Below are 18,325 nucleotides of genomic sequence, written 5' to 3' on the forward strand. Positions count from 1 at the left end.
TTGACCAAGTGTACAAAGGTGCTAAATCGCAGTGGTGATAAATGCTCTCTCTACTCAGGCTCCTTGGGAAATATGAGGATCCAGAGACAGCACGACACAGGAAGTGGCCATGAAATACAAAGCCCTCTTGCCTCTGCGCAGAATCCCTCTCCCCCAGTAAGTCTGATATAAGTCAAGAATCCCTAGCCCCAGATGACCCTCCACACAACTCAGGAATAGCACTCCTGTGACTGGGAGGCCTACTGTATGCTTCTAGCCTCAGTCCAGCCTGGAAGGTCCAGTGTAGTCCCTGTGTCCTCCCTGGAAACCCTCTCACAGCCTTCCCTCATACAGCCTTTCTTCATCATCCAAAACAGACTCCCGTTACTTTCTGAAATCAGTATGCCTGACTGGAGACTGTTCTACAGGGGAGAGGGTAGATCAAATGAAATCTGTGTTGCTTTAAAAGGGAAAGGACTTGGGTTAAGATGGAGTGGACCCCCAGCCCGCTCTGCCTCCCATAAATGTGGCTTTCACCAGCTGCTTGATTTTCTACAGCCTCATCCAGATTCAAGCTAAACATTCTGGGAATGGATTGTCACTCTTTTGTCATTTCCAAGTACATCTGGGATGACAGGAAATGAAACAGCAAGAACATGGGCTTATGATAAGCAAAGCCAGTGAGCTTTCTGTCTTCTATGCCATACATGGGGTAAAACATCTCAACTTGAGGCTAGAAAAGCTACACCGAGGTGACAGGCCTTGCACCTGGTGTTTGCAAATGCAAAGGCTGCTTCCAATGAGGGGATAACTATTCCATCCATTAGCAGAGATCTAGCTACTACAAATCCTGGAGCACCAAAGACTGGTACGATCTTGTGAAACTTGGAACCCACCTGTAGAGGAAGAGGCAGTCAGTCCAAATAAACTATCCAGGGTGTGGGCTGATGTCAAGGGAGCCAGGTGTTCTTTTCTTTTTTTTTTGGTTGGTCCTGAGGCTTGAACTCTGGGCCTGGGCATTGTCCCTGAGCTCTTTAGCTCAAGGCTAGGACTCTACCATTTGAGCCACAGCACCACTTCCAATTTTCTGGTAATTCATTGGAGATGAGTCTCACCGACTTTTGTGCCTTGGCTGGCTTTGAATAGTGATCCTCAGATCTCAGCCTCCTGAGTAACTAGGATTATAGATGGGAGCTACTAACACCCAGCTTTTCATTTCTACTTTCACAGAAGTCACTTTTAAGTACCAGATCACCTCTAGCCCTATACCTGTAACAGCAGCTACAACCCTGAAAACTTAGGGACTAAGCAATGGCCTCCTATGTAACAAGTCTTTCTCAATAATTCTTGAAGGGTAGGCAGTCTTCAAGAGAGCCAAGAGCTGGAGTATAATGTAAGGAGCTGATTTCAGGCAATATTTCCAAAACTATTGTTGCCATCTGGATATAGTTTGAATGTGACCCCCAAGGACCGGTGTGTTAAAATTTGATCTCCACTAGAGGTACTGAAGAGGGTAGAAACTTGAGCTGATTCATTTTTTTCTTTTTTACTGGTTGATTAGGATTAGATTAAATCATCAGGGTGGATCTCCATGAATCCCAGCAGCTTTGTATAAAGGACAGACTAAAAGACAGACACAAGTTCTTGCCATGTGATGCCCTGCTCAACTTCAAGATGCTTCCAGGAAGGTCATAACCAGATAAGCTGTAAGAACCTCCACAACTGTAAAGTAAACAAGTTCCTTTTCTTTAAAAAGTTACTCATCCCCAGGCATTGCACTGCAGACATAAAAACAGACTAGTAACATTTTTAAAGTCTAGGAAAATTGTTCCTATGAAATTGAGACTCCTGTGAATATAACTAAAAGACATATGAGTGGATACATTCTTAGGAAGACCAGAGCATGACTGGCTTGGCTTTTCATTTTCCTCTGTTGAATTAAGCAAAGCCACTGCTGTTTCTGTGCAGGATGGAAAAGGATGTGTGCAGGATCACAGCTGACATTTACACTCCAGCTATTCCTGTGAGCAACTGAAAAGTTTGTGAAATCCAGGTCTTGTTGGCTTAGCTCAGAAATCTTGCTGCCTAAGCTGACTTTCCTCCCTGACCACCAGCATTCTTCCATACGTTAGAGTGCTTTTCTTCTGAAATAGACTCCAATAGCTTATTAGCGTAGAATACAAAGTTCTTCAGGTCCTTCAATCCCAGCAAGTGAACAACTGTGAGCTCCCAACAACAGAAAGTGACAGTCCACTTTCAGAAGCTAAGAGGAAGAATAAAGAGCAGCTTGTGCATTTGTAAACGATGATCTGTTGTTGAACAAGGGGTGTGCTTCTGTCCTCGTCCCGTGGCCAACCACTCCCCAAAGTGGGCATGGTGGAGGCAGGGAGCTCCCATGGCTTTGTCCCTTGACTTCAGTAGTGAGATGAGGATCTAGACCCAAGAACTGCATCTAGGAAATAGGTGCCTAGAGATCCCAACTCCCTGAATTGCTTCCTTAGTTCTACTTCAAGCACAGTTCCAGGTCACATATCTTGAGTACCAGTAACTAGGAAAAACAGTCAAGGCTGACATTCCACTCACCATCCTTCCAAGCCAGCACAGCTTTCCACCTCTTGACACAGCAAATGATAGAGTTTTTCAAAGACCAATCAGCATATCCCTGGGCCCCCGATTCAATGCTACATGTCTCTAGAATCCATTAGACAGCTAGTCCATACAGTCTGCAGTCTCTGCCCATGTATCTTCACATGATCATAAACTTATTCCAGCTGTAGCGTCCTGTAGCTTCTCTAACGTCCTTCCCACAGGGTCTATGAAGCCCTACTTCAGGTACCAGGGTATGGCTATATTCTATTCCTACAGCTGACAGACAGACCCATAATAGCAGGGCCCCAGCCTATCCCGAAGACTGCAAGGATGGTGTCTGGAACTCAACATTATCTGGTTTTGTAGGTACTAAAATACAACACTAAAAGAACACTTAGGAAGCGCTACTATATGTCTGGTGTTTGCAATAAGTAATTACTACACAAGTAAATAATCTCATAATTTTCTCAGTGAACATTTTTCAGAAAACCAAAGTGAATTTGAATAGGAAAACAAGGTATTTTGGTGTAAAGTTTCTGAAATAAACAGTACTTTACACCAGTGTAGACATTCTGATTCGTAGCCTTGCATATATGTGTATGCATGTGTGTTTGAGGTGTGAACCCAGGTTCTCATGCATGCCAAACACTACCACTGAACTATGTCCTCATGCCACAAAAATGTTCATTAAACAACAGGTAGACACCTTTTGCTTGGGAGTTAATGTTAGGTACTTGTTAATCATCAGGAGTCTGAGAATTTTCTTATGTAATTAAATCTCAGGGTTGGGACAGGACCATTTACCCCCCACTCCTACCCCACCACCCCCAATACCCATGGTATTGATCTTGTATTGTCTTGAAAACCCCAGGAAGGCAGGTGGGGACTAATAGCTCAATGGTATCCCTGTTGGCCAAGCCTAGGAATCAATCATCCAGCTAGTCAAACACTCTTATTTCCACACCAAGCTGGCTCTGACAGCATAATAAACAATGTACTAAATAAATGGAACAATCTACCATTTTCTCTAGACGATATCAAAGGGCTATCAAGATGAAGATGAAAGCACTGGGACACTTAATCTTACCCTCATGAAATATTACATGCTCTCACGAAATACTACATATTCACTTGTTAGCCTTCTGAATGTGATACATCAAAACAGGCATAATTGCAATTAAGAAGGTTCCACAAACATTTTAAATGTGATGAGAGCCAGGGATTGGTGACTATTGCCTGTAATCCTTCCTACTCAGAAGGAGTAGAGATCCTACTCTGAGGATCATAGTTTGATACCAATCTGGGCAGGAAAATCCATGAGATCCTTAAATCCAATTAAGTCATCCCTCCTTCCAAAAAAAAGCTGGAAGTGGATCTGTGAATCAAGTGGCAGAGTGATATCCTTGAGCACGGACGGTGCCCAGGCCTGAGGATTGAATTCATGTGCGTAAGCCGTTCAAACACCTACATACACAATGCAGTTGAGGAGACAGAGCATATTATCAAAGCATTAATTAAAAAGGAACTTGTAACAAAGTAACAAACTGAAAACTGTTACTTATGCCAAGAAATTTCAGTTTATAAATTTAACAATAGGATAGACAATCTAAATAGTAGCAGCAAAGCATGGCTTTCAAGGAAAAATGAAGCAGTGGGTGTTATTCCGCAGTTTGAGACATAATCAGCTGTAAAATGGTGTCTCTCATGACCTAGTCTGACAGGGGCATCTGATGAACTGGATTGCCCGAAAGTAACTCACAAGCAAAGATGTCCACCTATTGTTTAACAAACATTTTCGCTGAATGAGGACATAGTTCTGTGGTAGTGTTTGGCATGCATGAGAACCTGGGTTCACACCTCAAGCACACATGCATGCACACATATGTATACATATATTCACACCTATGAACATACACACAAGAGTTTTGCTACACAGCCATGTTTTTGTTCCATGATACGATGGAACTTCTGGGTGTCAGAATCCGTGATAATTATCGTTGCAATTTCATCATAATACTTATCAAGCAGATCTCTCACACAACAGAACCTCCCTAAGAGTTCTTCCTCTGTTTCTATTTTATTTTGATGTAGACTTATTTTCTCAGCATTGAAAGTGGAGTGAAGGCTTGGCTAGGGGAAAAATAGTGCTTACCAGTCCTACAACAGCTCAGGCTTCAGTTCAGACCATGTTCTAGAAACATGTGGGGAGCCAGGTGAATGGAGGTCTAGGACATGTCTAATGTTTTATATCCTTCCTGTCTACAGCCCTAACTCATCCACTGAAAGCTGGAAACGCGAGGCCATCTATTTTATGATTGTTTGATACCATGGATTCAAACCACAACCTCTTGCATGCTACTCAAGTGTTCTGCCACTTGTTCCCCATCCCAGCATTTTTTTCCTTCTGGGTCAGTAATTGGGATTTGAACTCAGGACACAGGTACTGCCCCTTTGCCCTCTCATTCAAGTTTGGCATACTACCACTTGAGCACTCTTCCACTTTTTAGTGCTGGTCAGGTGGAGATAAGATTTTCTTGCTTGGGCTGACTCAGAGCTTCAATTTTCAGATCTCAACTTTGTGAGAAGCTAAGCTAGTGCAGCCAGTTACCAGCACGTGACTTATACAATTGTTTTTTACATAAAGTGCCCATTACTTTTCCCAAAGTGGCCTCAATCCTACTTCCGAAGGAGATGAAATCACAAACGTGAGCTACTACCTCCAGCAGCAATTTTGAACCGGGTCCCTCAGAAGCTTCAAATTAAAGTACTTCAGCAAATGTGAACTGTGTTCAACTGCTATATTCCTAGTTTAAAAACTACTGGGCAGGCCGGGAGTTTGGCCTAGTGGTAGAGTGCTTGCCTAGCATGCACAAAGACCCAGGTTCGATTCCTCAGTACCATATACATAGAAAAAAGCCGGAAATGGTGCTGAGGCTCAAGTGGTAGAGCTCTAGCCTTGAGAAAGTCCAAGGACAAGTACTCGGGCCCTGAGCTCAAGCCCAGGACTGGGGAAAAAAAAAAAAAAAAAACAACTACTGGGCAAGCCAGGCGCAGTGGCTCACGCCTGTAAACCTAGCTACTCAGGAAGCTGAGATCTAAGGACCACAGTTCAAAGCCAGCCCAAGCACTAAAAAGCCATGAGACTCTTATTTCCAATTAATCTCTAGAAAATGGGAAGTGGGGCTGTGGGTCAAGGGTAGGGCAGTAGCCTTGAGCTGAAGAGCTTAGGGAGAACACCCAGGCCCCAGAGTTCAAGCCCCATGACCTCTCCCCCCACCCATAAAAAAACAAAAAAACAAAAAACAAAAAAACTACTGGGCAAATTAAGTACTTAAGACAAGAATAGCAAATTCATCTGCTTGTTTGATGAAGAACACTGAAGACTTACCTTTGGCACACAGCAACAAGAGGCGACTGGCAAGACACAGATGAGGTTTTCAGCAGATAATGTCACCACTGAACTTACAAAGATGAGATCTACAAATTCTCAAGTCCAACTCAGATCTCAGTGAGTCTTCATCTGGAACTTCATGTGCATGAAAGGAATCGATGAAATCTATAAAGAAGTAGAGAAGAACATGTATTAGACATACAATCCTAGCTACTCAGGATGTTGAGATCTGAGGATCACTGCCTAAAGCCAGCCTGGACAGGGAAGTCCAATTAACCACCAAAAAGCTGGTATGGAAATGTGGTTCAAGTCATAGTGTGACAACCCTGAGATGGGGGGAGCTAAGGATCAGTACCCAAGCCATGAGGTCAAGCTCCATATGCATGTGTGCGTGTGCGCACACACACACACACACACACACACACACACACACACACACACACATATCTCACACACACAAATGTGAATGTTTGAGTGAAATTAACCACTTTAAATAAAGGAAAGTAGACACTGACTTGCCTGAACCCAGTATTTGTATATTTGTGAGCATACTCTAGAGGAACATCCCATCTTCCCTTCCCTGCACTAGTTCTGCAGCAGGAATCATGTAGGGCCAGTCACATACCCTATGGCCAGCAGGTGGAAGAAAGATAGGAAAGAGGGGCAGGTGGCAATCACAGAGGGAACTTAGGCTCCTCAGTGCCTTCCAGCCTTCCTCTCCACAACCCAAGTGCAAAGGGGGCAGGGTCAAGGACCATCAGAAAAAGGACTGGAAAGCAGGAAACCATGGCTATTTATTGAAAGGAAACACCAAATAGATCCCTGATCTTAGGCTAAAAGCACAAGAAAGACCACATCAAATTAAAGGGAGGGGGAGCTGACCAGGGACCACAGTGCCTCCCCTGTTGTACAAAGTCCAACACCATGTGCCTTGCCAATTCTGAAACATCCCTGTCCTTGACCGGCATTTTTGAAGAGACCCCAAAATGCTCTGTAGACTTCTGAGTTCACTGGCATCTTTAATTACATTTCAAACCCAGAGGGGATATGCCTTGACAGTTCACTCAGAGGCGATCTATTAATTCATCTTGAGCAAGATTATGATCCAAAATGTTAAATACCCTGCAGGAAAAAAATCGAATTCTATTTCAGTTAGACAGAAAAAGATAATTCAAGTAGGGCTATCATAAAAATGCTAAAAGGCGAGTTCATAAATTTTGACTTAAATATCCGTCTTTATGTATTCACTTGTATTATCATAAAATCTCCATTATTTTTAACAATACCTATGATTTAATACAAGGCAAGGTGATCAATAAATACAGTGGGAGTCTAAATATGGTCAAGATTTAAGTGCACACTACAAAAAATTACTCCTCCCCACCACATGCTTATGATCACATGTTGGGCCCTAGAAGTGCAAGTTCTGCTATGTGGACTTGGGTCTTAAGCCAAGGTTCTTATTTCTTCTTGCTGACATCAATGGTTTTATTATCTATGCCACTTACCAAGGAAACACAATACACAACAGTACACAATACACAGGCTGCCATCCCTCCCAAACCACTGCCAATTCGTATTTTTATGAGCTACTTTAGAGACAGGCAACATTTCTAAGATTTGACTTGGAAAGTGAACTGGTCTGGAAGCACACTTCCCTAGTCCAATGCTAAGTTCATAATCAGACAAATGATATTTTGAATCTTTCCAGCATTTTATTTTCCTGCTAAAATATTAACAGCCAAATTTACTCAGGAGTTAACTTTCTCAGTTTTCATGTCAGTTGGCTTTCCATCACTATAACAAGTATCTGAGATTAATGCTTTATAAAAAAGTAAGGTTTATTTGGGTTCAGAGTTTTAAAGTTTCCAGTCCTTTGTCAACTGACTATTGTTTGTGGGCCTGTGACGAAGCAAATCAAATATATCTAGTTCATAGTAATTAGGAAAGACAAGAGTCCCCAAATCCCCTTCTGGACCCACCCTCAATAACCTAACTTCCTTCCATTCCTACCTCTCAACAGTGCTATGACCAGTAACCAAGTCTTTATCACACAGTATTTGGGAGATGATAACAAGGTCATTAAAGGTTCCCCTAATAGATTTTAGAGTTATGAACTCATTTGGTTCTTCTAAACCCCAAATTTAGTGTACACACACACACACACACACACACACACACACACACACAGCCTGGCCTCTTCTGTGAGTGCAGAAGAAACTGTATCACACTAATAGAAAACCAATATTACCAAGTGAGGTGCTAGCCCTGAGCAAAAGAACATTGAAATGAGTTTGAGAAGCTGAATCTTTTGATAGTGGGCCAAGTCAAAGCACCATGCCTATAAGTACAAACCAGCAAAAGGAAAGTCCAACAGAAGGAGAACATGACTTGGTGCATAGCTGCATAGCTACAATGCAAGTACAATTCACTGCAAGGAGACAAGGGCCACCCTAGATTCAAGTGTGAGAAATGAAGGTTGCAATGTTTTCCTGAGAAAAGCACTATGGTAGTGCACTATATGCCCCAGAATCAGGAACAAATATGGTGACCAAAACTTCACTCTCTATAAATGACGTTCTCTACTGGTTCTGACCAGGGAAAGGGTATGTTACTCAAAACTTGGGTTATGTTACCAACTGTGATCTAAACCCATCAGGAAAGCTAACTCTGAAGCCAAAATACCACACATCCAGATAGTTAGCATCAGATACATGCTCACATTCAGAGTAGAAAGCCCAAAAGCTTTCACCACAGAATTTACTCAAAAATTTTCTCAACAGGCAGGCTCACGCAGATTAGAATATTTGAAAGGTGTGTGTGTGTATGTGTGTGTGTGTGTGTTTAAAACACACACAAGGCATTTTGCCTTGTTTAGAACTAAAAAGACAAATTAACATGAATATAATACGTATCTTTGCTATAATTTGGAGCCCGGACAATATAAAATTTGACCACCGAAAAATCCAAAGGAGTGTCTGACTTCTCTGTGACACTGGAGCTTCACAGAGCCTGTTGGAAGGGATGCACTTGGGTCATAGCTTAACTGTAAAAGCAAGGTGATGCCTTGGCCTAGAGTTCTGTACATCCCAGCAATGTAGCTGTCTGAGGTACACAAGTACAAACCAGAAATTCCTATGCAAGCTATGATAATCCATTAGGACCTATCACAGTGTCAGTGTGGCCTGAGCCCCTTTCTTCCAATCCCAAAGTTCACATGAAGGCTCGGAACCTTGTTCTGAAGAAAGCCAAGGATCTGTATCTCGTGGGCATCATACTGGCAAAAACTATGACTTTCTATGCTTCATATCATCATACCTGCCCAGGTTTCTGATGACTTCAAAAGACAGATGTCACTATGTAGACAATTTAGGAGGTCCTACTTGTCCTATCCCCAAGGGACAGAAACATACTAACAGAGAGTATGTCCACTGACCCTCCTAGGACATTCACTGTGACTTCACCTTAACTCCAGCCTCAGTGTTCCTTAGGTCAGAAATAGCCCACCACCAGACACCCTACCACCACTGGAACACATCTGTGTGATTTCAAGCCAGCGTGCTCTTGCTTTGTAAGAATCTTCAGGAAAGAGCTAGCAGACAGTGTCAGTTGTTGCCATGTATCTAGCATGCCTGACACCCTGGGCAGCCAACTTTAACCTTTCAAACTGAGTAGCATCAATGTCAGGCTGTGTCAAGAAGCAAGTTCAGGAAAGCATAAGACTTTCATGACCTTCATTTTCAAAGGCACGGCTTGCCTTAGATGTCTGCACAGAAGAAGAAAAGAAAAAAAAAAAAAGACTTGTCAAATAGCATTATCTGGCTGTAAAGTAATGCATAGCCTAAACACCCAGATATATTACTGGGTACTGGCAGCTCACAATTGTAATCCTAGCTACTCAGGAGAGAGCTCTAAAGAGACAATGTGAGCAGGGGAATCCTAAAATCTATTATTTACAATTAACTAGCAAAAAGTCATAAGTATAGGTGTGGTTCAAATTGTAAAGTGTCAGCCTTGAGAAAAAATGCTAGGAAATAGTACTCTAGTTTATAGTTCAACTCCCAGTTCCAGTATTTAAAAAACAAGCCTCATGAAGATATGAAAACAACTGAACATCCACTGAGGAATGGCAAGGTAACAAAAATAAGTGATACATGCAGAAATCAGAATATTGTTCAGTCCAACAAAGAAAATGTCGCCACTACTACATACAGTGTTAAAGCTAGTCCTAGTGAAATAAGCCAGGCACCCAAGATAAATACATCATTTCACTTACATGTGAAATCGAAAGATGTTAAACTCACCAAAACAGAGAACAGAAAAGTTAGTCACCCGTGACTTCAAGGTGGTCAAAACTAGAATATTTAACAGACACAGCATTCCAGTGAAAAGATAATTAAGTTCTATAAATCTAATTTATATTCATTTCAATTTTAAAATTAATGGAATTTTAAAAGACTGACAGTTATGAAAACATACCCAAGGGGCCAGGAGTTTGGCCTAGTGGTAGAGTGCTTGCCTAGCATGCACGAAGACCCGGGTTCGATTCCTCGGTACCACATACATAGAAAAAAGCCAGAAGTGGTGCTGAGGCTCAAGTGGTAGAGCTCTAGCCTTGAGAAAGTCCAAGGACAGTGCTCAGGCCCTGAGCTCAAGCCCAGGACTGGCAAAAAAAAAAAAAAAAAAAAAAAAAAAACATACCCAATAGGCTTATACTTATTCTAATTACACAAAAATAATTTAATATTTTCCTGCTTTTGGGATAAGATTTAACTTTCCCAAATATTCCTAAAATTGTCAGAGCACAGTCACTGTCTCTCCACACGGGGTATGTGCTTTGTGTCTTCGTTTTTCCCCTCTTTGGGGAATGCCTCAGTGCCCTTGGGGCCCATAAAGCCCCTGCCCTGCCAAATCCCATTCATGGTTCATGAGTGAATTTAAATGTACTCCCTTCAGGGACGCTGACCTCTCTGCCTTATTAAATTGTACTCGATAAAATCCTAGATTGTTATGGATATTATCTTCCACACAGAAAGGGCTTCTATGTACGCATGCAATGTCACAGAGCAGGCTCACATCTGTATGACTCCCAGCAACTTGCCAGTGCCCACACCTCTCTTCTTTATTGTGTCTCTAAGACTGCTGGCATTTCCCAACACTCTGAAGCATCTGGTAGTATACTTGCCCCCACAAATGTTCCCTCAGATTCCAATTCAAGACCCCAAATCTCGTACATAATTGTGCCTCTGAGCCAGCTCATAAACATCAAAATGGAATCCTAAACACAGATAATAATGTCAATATGCCCAAATTAAATGACAATTTCACTTACAAACCATAGTTCTTCATTCCAGGGCTATTTTTCTTACATATCTCATTTAGTCAATGAATTAGCAATGAGCCAATGAAAGGGACGGAGTCCAAATGTACTTCTAAATTCTAAAGCTCAAAAGCATATAGATGACTTCCTATGGCAGCCACCCAACTAATGCCATCCACACACAAAGTCATTCAAATACTGTCTGGGCTGAAATCCAATTAAGCCACTGCTGTCTGAATATCCCCCAAAGAACTGCCTGCTGAGCTGGAAGTAGAAATAATCAGACATGCCAATTTAGCTGTGAAAGCACTTTCAAGGCTGAAGCCAGGCAAGAGCAGAGTAATCCGCAGGCCTCCCCTTTTAACTGGGGACAAAGAAACAAGAGACTACATTGGCCACCTGGCAGAAAGCCACGCCCATCTCTTGTCCAGGCGGGTCTTCCAAACAACCCTCATCTAGCACAAGGGTCAATGGAAACCTACGGTCTATTCATCCACACGCATGTTTACAACAAGCGGCTTTGACTCCATAATGTGAGTCTGTACACCAAGTAAACATTGTCAAGAAAGCAGTGATGTTTAAGCTTTCTCTGGATTTATAATTCTGTTCTTATCAATGCCTTATAAAATAAATCCATAAAGTCAACAAATCTTCTCTAAAATGTGTCCAGCAAAAAATGAGCAAGCAAAATGAGTGAAAAAATGCATGAAATTATACTCCTTTTCCTTGAAATGATGAACCAACTCACAAACCAGTATGTTCAGGTTAAACCATGAGGGAGGGAGGTAGCCAGGTCCTCCTAGCCTAGCTGTCCAGGCCTACAGAATTACAATAGCTGCAGTTTATAAGCACTCTCAGGTGGTTATGATGACTAGTGATACCTTTGCAAGTAGCAGAGGCTAGCACAGTGGGGCTGGCCCTTCATCCTACCTGTGGGGTGTGGTTTCTGAGGGGAAGCAGAAAGGCCTGTGCAGATCACATTGGCCCATCCTATTTTATATAGTCAGTCTCAGTCCATGTCTGTGATCACTGGTGGATGACTCACCATTCCCTTCAGTCTTCAACTGCCCAGCTGGTTGAGCATGTTTCCGGGTTTGTGTCAGAGCCGTTTGTACAAATCGTGGCCATGGTTAGTGCATATTTGAGGCTTTCTTCAAAGAGCAACAGGGCAAAAAAAAGAGAGGGGGGAAGGGAGCCCTTGGGTCTGGTCATTCAATCACTGCAAACCTACATAACAGTCCTATAGGCAGTTAGATAAGGGCAGACTGAAAAAGCAGTGACTTAGGAATGAATCACTACCCCTTGCCTGGAATAGTCATACACACCTGAGACCCCAGCATTTGAAAAGCTAGGGCAGAAAAATTATAAATCTGAACCCAGTCAGGACTAAATGGTGAAGTCTTTTTGTCTTTGTACAAGTACTGGGACTGAGCTTAGGGCCTTTGGTGCCGTCCCTTGGCTTTTTTGCTCAAGTCTGACATTCTAACACTTGAACCACACCTTTACTTCCAGCCTTTTACAAGTCAATTGAAGAGGAGTCTTATGGGTTTGTTTGCTCAGGCAGGTTTTGAACTACAACCCTTAGCTTTTAACCTCCTGAGTAACAAAGGCAATAGACATGAACCACCAGCATCCATTATAGTATAGTTCTTTGGAGCCACGGTTACAAAGCAAGACCCAGTCTCAAAATAAAGAAAACAGCAAACAAGCTCCATCACTTACTGGTGACAAAAGTAACTGACTCAGCTGAATTTTCTGACTTTTAAAGTGGAAGGTAAGACAGAAGAATTATCTTGAAGACTGGTTACACAGTCTAAGTAGGTTCATGAAGAAAATATGACCCTCTTAATCCCACCTAGACACTATAAACGGGGCTTACTCAGGAGTCACTTTGGTCTTGAATATCGAACCCTTGAGTGCAGCCTTCAAGGAAGGCCAAGATTCATTCCAGCTGCTATGACGAAAAGGAAACAGGAAAGAAGAGGTGGGGGCCCTGAGCCTCCCTTCCCTCATGTGGCACAGTAATATTTCTTACCTAATTGATGATGATGGTTACAAGATAAAGGAGAAAATGTCCCCAGTCATGCATTGTGTGCACAGGATACTACATAGCCCTGAGAGGCAGGCTGTGCTATGTTGACACAGGGTTCTCGGCAGATAATCACAGACTTGTCTTTGTGCCCAAAGAGGATGATCAAAAAGCCTCCAGAGGGACAAGAGAGAGGAGGGTACAGGGTGAACAAGGATTTTTGCATTACAGATTAAAGGGCACATGCACAGGAAGTCTCTGCCAACAGCAAGCCATACTGCATCCATGTAAGGCAAAAGCTAAGGCTCACTGCTGCTAGCCTGTAATAAATAATTGTTATGTAATTATTTATTAAATAATAAATTGGGTATGAATATATAAGCAAGCACAGTAGCTAGGGTTTGGTGGTATGAGACGACACAGGCCACACTAAGACCATACACGCTAGTTTCCAATGCCTTCCACATTCAAGTTCCTCACATGGTGTCTTGGAGCTGCACATGCCAAAGAGGATGGGAATGGATAGTCTTTTGCCATGTGCCACAGACAATGTTACACACTTATCATTCATTGTTGCATTCAGTTTTACCAGAAGAATGATGCCACATCCCCCTATTCGCAGCAGAGGATTATGTGTGGCAACCTGCATGAGGCAGACAAAACCCAAGTGGCATACTCTGAATTGGTAAGCTGCTGGCTTTAGAATCATGGCCGTGGCCTGTGTGTCTCTTGCCTTCTGTGGTGCAGGGCTGATAAGCTGCACTGGCTTCTCCTGCCTGTGAAGCATGTGCAGAGAGGAAATAAGTAGTAAACGACGAGAACAAGGCTTCAAGTAAGAGATGTCCTTGTCACCCAAAGCTGAATTCGGGAATTCTTACGTACTTTCTAAAAGAACTTCTAGGAATTTTTATAAACTTTCTAAAATACATACATTTTATTCTTTTGTCTCTCTCCCTCTCAAAAAATATTATTCCATTAGTGGTTTTCAAATTACCTCCCATAGTCAAGAACAAAGCAGAAAGATAATAGAAGGGCAGTCAAGGCAGGTCTTTGTACAGTAGTGGAATTTGAACTCAGGACCGTGTACTTGCTAGGGAAGTCCTCTACTACTTAAGCCAGGCCCCCAAACTTTTATGTCATTATGTTTTTATTTCTCGAGTAGGTTTTCACACTTATTCCTAGAGCTGGCTGTCTCTCAACCCATGATCCTTCTATCTCCGCCTCTTATACAAGTGGGATTTTGACACAGGGCCTCCATTACTTTTGCCTACAGCTAGCCTCAAACCATCATCCTCCCATCTCTGCTTAATACATAGGTGGGATCATAAACTTGCCCTGGAATCAATGATTTGTTTCAAACTTCTTTCTCTCAATAAATATTGAACATCCTTTTTCAGGGGTAAGAGGGGGGTGTCAGTCTCTGAGCTTTTTTGCCCAAGGCCTCAGAACTTCCAGTTTTGTTATTGTTGTTGAGCTTGGATCTTTCCCATTTTTATTTCCCACATAGCTAAGATTACAGACATAATTCCATTCCTGGCCAACATATGTATGAGAGAGAGAGAGAGAGAGAGAGAGAGAGAGAGAGAGAGAGAGAGAGAGAGAGAGAGAGAGAGAGAGAATGTGTGTGTGTGTGTGTGTGTGTGTGTGTGTGTGTGTTGGTCCTAGGGGAAGCCTGGATATTATCCCTGAGTTTTAAATCCCTTTGCTCAAGGTTAGCAATCTACTACTTGAGGTACAGCTCCACTGTGGTTAATTGGACATATGAGTCTCACAGACTTCTCTGCTCAAGCTGTCTTCAACCTGTCATCCTCAGATCTCAGCCTACTGAGAAGTTTAGGAGTACAGGGCTGAGCCATGGGCATTCACTACTACGGCCACTTTTGAGCAAGAAATGGAGAAAAATCATTTGCCCTCTTCCTCATGCTGAAACTATAAAGTGGATTTTTAGTGCTACTGTCTCATTTTCTTATGTGGATCATACTTCTTGGTATCTATGAAGATAGCCCTGGCTACAAAACTTGGTAGATGCTTCAAGCCCCTTATATAAAATTATATAGTATTTGCGTACCTTCTAGTAAACTTTAAATCATCTCTAGACCATTTATATAATACTTAACACTATGTAAATGCCATACAAATACTTGTTATACTATCCTGTTTACCAAAAAAAGAGAAAAATACATCTTCATATGTTCAGTTCAATGTAATCTTTTTTCAAATAGTTTCCACCTGAGGGTGAAGATTCTGAAGTTGGTTGAGTCTGAGGAGGATACAGAATATGAAACTGTTCTTTTTCCCAGACTTTTGACATAATGTTTTAATTCATTTCCTTTAAAATAACAGGAAAAAAAATTTTAAGTCTGGGAATGTGGCCTAGTGGTAGAGTGTTTGCCTAGCATGCACAAAGCCCTGGGTTCAATTCTTTGGTACCACATACACAGAAAAAGCTGGAAGTGGTACTGTGGGTCAAGTGGTAGAGCTCTAACCTTGAGAAAGCTCAAGGACAGTGTTCAGGGCCTGAGGTCAATACATAAATACATAAAATAACAGGAAGTTATCAAAGGACTCCTCTGATACATCTTGAAATGGAATGGAATGGAACATAAGGAGAGGAGCTGAATATAAGCAACAGTAACCCAGAAAGAAGAACATGGGATTTAGCAAGCAGTGAAGGCTGCTACCTCTTGTTACTGGGGCAAAGAGCCAACAAATGACAATGAGGGATTGTGATAACCATCTGGAGAAAACCCGAGGCTACCTAATACCCAGCAACAGGATGTTAAACACAGCTACAGTTGTACACACAGCTACGATTTACAGCTAAAAAAAATACAAGAACAGAAGGAACATGAAAGGCAGGCTTCACACCCCAAAGAACTTAAAGAACAACAAAATCTATGACTCAAAACTCCCAATCTAGCTGGGGAGTAGTGACTCACACTTGTAATCCTAGCTTCTTGGGAGGCAGATTCCTGAGAGTCACAGTTCAAAGCCAGTAAGAGCATGTGACTCTGATCCCTAATTAACTGGCAAAATGCTAGAAGCAGAGATATGTCTCAAGTGGTAGGGGAAAAGCCTTGAGAGAAAAAAAAAAAACCTACAGCTAAGGGACAGTACCTAGACCCTGGTTCAAGGCTCCATTTGGGCCCAAAACAAATGACCCCCCCCCCAAAAAAATCAAGAAGATAGATGATCATATATACATAGCTACTGAGCTATTGTGATCCACTTCTAGAACTATCTTAGACCTATACTAATTATTACAAATGAGGGAAACTGTGGAGACTCTGTTTCTTTGGGTCTGGCTTACTTTACTTAATATGAGTTTTTTCAAGTCTTTCCATTTCCTTACGAATGGGGAGGTGTCATTCTTTCTGATGGCAGCACAGAATTCCATTATGTATCCATACCACATGTTTTGGTCCATTCATCTACTGATAGGCATCTGGGTTGGTTTCATATCTTAGCTGTGGTAAATAATATTGCAATCTACATTACCGTATGAGATTATGCTAAGCAAAATGAACTCCAAGATGTGGAAACAAGAGGTTTTTCTTAGTTGTGTTTTTAATGTACTGTGTCAATTTCTTTCTTTCTTCTTTTCCCCCTTTGGTTTATCCCCTGTTGTCACTATATTTGACTTTGGTATCCTGTGTCATATATATGAATCTAATTGGGGAAGGGAAGGGTGACAACAAAATGGTGTTACAAAGGACAAAGAGTTATTAGTCAATGTAATAGAGATATTCACAAGACAATATGTTGGAAATGAACATTACAACTTAGGTGGGGAGACTGGGGAGAGGGAAAGTGGGATAAAAACAAGGGACAATGTAACAATGTTCAACAAGAAACATACTACTTTACATATGTAACTGCAACCCCTCCATACATCACCTTGACAATAAAAGTAAATTAAAAAAAATAAAAATACTGGTATGATTTAAAAAATAAGATAGATGACTTTAACAACATAAACCCTAAGACTCTTTCACATGAAAAAACACACCATAGACAGATTCAAACAATGAAAAGCCAGAAAACAATATTCCCAATTTAGGAAATGAAGGACAAATCTAACAGAGTCAAGAATTTCCTTATAATTTATTCTAAGGGAAGCCGATCAAGCCAAGGAAATGAAGGATAAAGGAAACAGAAAACAAGCATCAAGTTGCCCAATGTGTTAGACATTGCCAGAGGTCCTGGTAAAATAAGTGTAAACTATAATACTAAGATACCACCTGTCACCTGTCAGCCTGGAAAACATGAGAAAGTGTGATGATAAATCCCAGTACACAGAAAGGTGATTTCCAGATTTTAATAGATGAACTGCTATTTATTTCACATGCAAGGAAGTCAGGTAAGGGCTACATAGGAATTGTTGGTATTACTTTTAAAGTGCTTTTGGAAAGCCTGTATTTATTTCAAACTTTAATATTAAAATAATGAACAAATTTCGAGAGTGAGAGAAGAAGACCAAACTGTTAAGACTGTGGGGAGGCAGGTCTCTTCGTGCCTGTGGCAGGAAGGTAGAATGGTATAGTCCAGAAAGGACAAATTGGTTAAACAGAGCAAAACAGAAACAGCCTGAATATCCATCAGCAACTAAGCACACAGACACAATACACCTTTAGACTAATAGGTAATTCTCATGTAAAACTGTGATCTCTGCTTTAAATTAGGAAAGACTCCTAAGACAAATTAACTCAGAAAAATAAGGTAAAAAGACTCTGTATGATTATCCCCCAAATTTATCTATCTACAAAGAAAAGAAAGGTTTGCTGCCTGGTTAAGCAGTTTTACAATATGTACAAACTGTCTCTACTCATTAGTTTGAGATTCATTTTCCTACACTGATTTAATTACCATAAACTTGGTAGGTTCACTCCAGGCTTCCCCAGCTAAGTGATCCATAAAAAACATTTTTTTTTTAATTCTAAGCTAAACAGGTCTTTTGGGAACCTCACTATACATAGATAACGATATAAAGATTCTGTGTGTGTGTGTGTGTGTGTGT

The 18,325-nt window shown here is 41.5% G+C and overlaps 1 protein-coding gene across 4 annotated transcripts in view; it reads right to left on the minus strand.

Annotated features, from left to right (window-relative positions):
• Nck2 (NCK adaptor protein 2) overlaps positions 1-18,325 on the minus strand; it is a 132,347-nt gene that overhangs the window by 55,355 nt on the left and 58,667 nt on the right. For all 4 annotated transcript variants that reach the window (XM_090336288.1, XM_090336292.1, XM_090336289.1 and 1 more), the window contains exon 2: positions 5,957-6,124. The gene's annotated coding sequence lies outside the window, so the exon portion shown is untranslated. The remainder of the gene's footprint in view (positions 1-5,956; positions 6,125-18,325) is intronic.

The sequence above is a fragment of the Megascapheus bottae genome, chromosome 7 (genome assembly GCF_031878675.1).
Source record: "Megascapheus bottae isolate mThoBot1 chromosome 7, mThoBot2.hap1, whole genome shotgun sequence".
In the NCBI taxonomy this organism is placed as follows: domain Eukaryota; kingdom Metazoa; phylum Chordata; class Mammalia; order Rodentia; family Geomyidae; genus Megascapheus; species Megascapheus bottae.